The following is a 2,181-nucleotide window of genomic DNA, read 5'->3' as shown; positions in this document are numbered from 1 at the left end:
GTGTGGTGTCATCATAAGAAGACACCAACCGCCTCCTTCCCATTCTAGGGAAATGCTCGTATATCCAACTCTAATAAGGCAATTATTCAATTAAATATTTTCTATCTTTGAACATGGAGATAAGTATATCAAATAAATGTGCAAGATTTATGTTTGTACCTGAAAAAGAGTCAAATATCCAGCCATCTGCTTCGTGGAAGCTAGACTGGCATCCCCAAGCTGCTCGTACAAATGGGCGAGTGCAGCAACGCCCCAAGCATATCTGCCACACGCGTGTACGTCTCTAAATAATAGTAGGTAAGACACGCGTATAGAACTGACACTTTTATTTGCAAAAATGGTGCATCCTACTAGATGCAACAGATATGCTCTGGCAGCATAGTCCCAATCCTGTGACCGACACCTCTGAACATATATGTCTCTCAGCCAGTTGAGTCTGACTTTAGTACCACGTGCATCCTCCATCTCAGCACCAGCTGTGCCACCATCAACGCCGAGCAGGTCTACGAGGGCTGTACGAGCCTCCTCAAACTCCAACTCCTCCAAATCACATAATTGTCCTAGCACCGGGAGATGAAGTAAAGTGGATACATCGTCAAGCGTGATCATCATCTCCCCTACAGGGAGATGGAAACTACTCGTCTCAAAGTGCCACCTCTCTATGAATCCGAGCAACAAGCCCTTATCAATGTAATCGTAGCAGATCTGTGTGAGAGGCATCAAAGAGGAATTCAACACAATGTGTTGAATTCCCTCGGCGCACGGTCCTAATTTATTAACTTTTATACCATGCGAGATCAACTTGAGCATATCCCCTCGATCCTACACAACAATATTTAATATAAATTGGCTTAATAAAATTATTAATTAAGATTTAAGTTATGCACTCACCCGGCCCTGTGAAATACCATAAGCAACATGTTGAACATAGTGCGTCAGTAAAGAAGCATCACGTGGACCTCTAGGAAATCCACCGACATCCTCCTCTTGTATGCCAGCAACATCATGTTCCTCCTCCTCATAATCGTCATCAGAGGCCTCAAATGCCTCCTCCTGAACAGGACCCTCGTAGGCCTAATATACCTCCTCCTCAAATGCTCGATCCTCAGCGATAGGGTCATCCTGAATAGGAGCTGCCCACCCTCTTCGTGCCGAAGCTGTAGGTCGTCTCCTAGCTAAACCTTGTGCAGAACTCTCTCCTCGAGAACTCTCCCCACGAGAACTAAAAGATGCACCTCGTGTTCTTACCATTTCTGAAAAAAAAAAAATTAATTAAATTAATAATTATTTCTTATATTTTTTCAATAATTTAATAATAATTATTTTATTAACTAAAATGATTTTAATAATAATTATTTTATTAACTAAAATAATTTTAATTTACATATATTAAAATAACATATTATAAAATAATACTAAATTTAAATACTGTATAAATTAATTAAAAATACAATAAACTAATAAAACAAAAAAAATTAAAACAAAATAATTACGTAAGAAAATAAAAAGTTAAAAATTAATTACTTATAAAATAAACTAAAAACCTAAATATAAAAAATTGGCCCTAAACGGATGTCGACATCCGTCGACGGATGTCGGACATCCGTTAAGTTCTGTCTTCTTCCTCCTACGTAGACACCTCTACCAGAAACATCACAACAACAAAATGAAACCAAACAAAACTAACAATGGTGCACAACCAGAGCATAAATCAATGCAATCTTAAACACTAAATCACATACATTTACAAAGCAAGAAATTAACACAGATGCGCAACGTAGACGACAGAAATGAAACGAAACAACCGTGCCGCACCACAGCGTCGCACCACCGCGCCGCACCACCGCGCTGCACCGCCGGAGAGGAAGAGTTGACTACAAAAGTTGAAAAATTTCAGAGAAGGTGGAGTGTGGGGTTGAGAATGCAAAGGGAAGGGGAAGTGGGGTGGGGTTGAGAATGCAAAGGGAAGGGGAGGTGTGGTGGGGTTGAGAATGCAGGGAAGGGGAGGTGTGGTGGGGTTGAGAATGCAGGGAAGGGGAGGTGGGGCTCTTCGGGTCTGTGAAAGTGAAAGATGAAGAAAGTAAAAGTGAAAGAAAGTAAAGTAAAATTAGGGTTTTATTAGAAGGGTTAAAAAAGTAAAAAAGAAAAATAAAAAAAGGTTAGTTTTGTAATTAATAAAAA

This window comes from Vigna radiata, chromosome 7, assembly GCF_000741045.1.
Source record: "Vigna radiata var. radiata cultivar VC1973A chromosome 7, Vradiata_ver6, whole genome shotgun sequence".
Lineage (NCBI taxonomy): Eukaryota > Viridiplantae > Streptophyta > Magnoliopsida > Fabales > Fabaceae > Vigna > Vigna radiata.
This window is presented reverse-complemented; position numbering follows the sequence as displayed.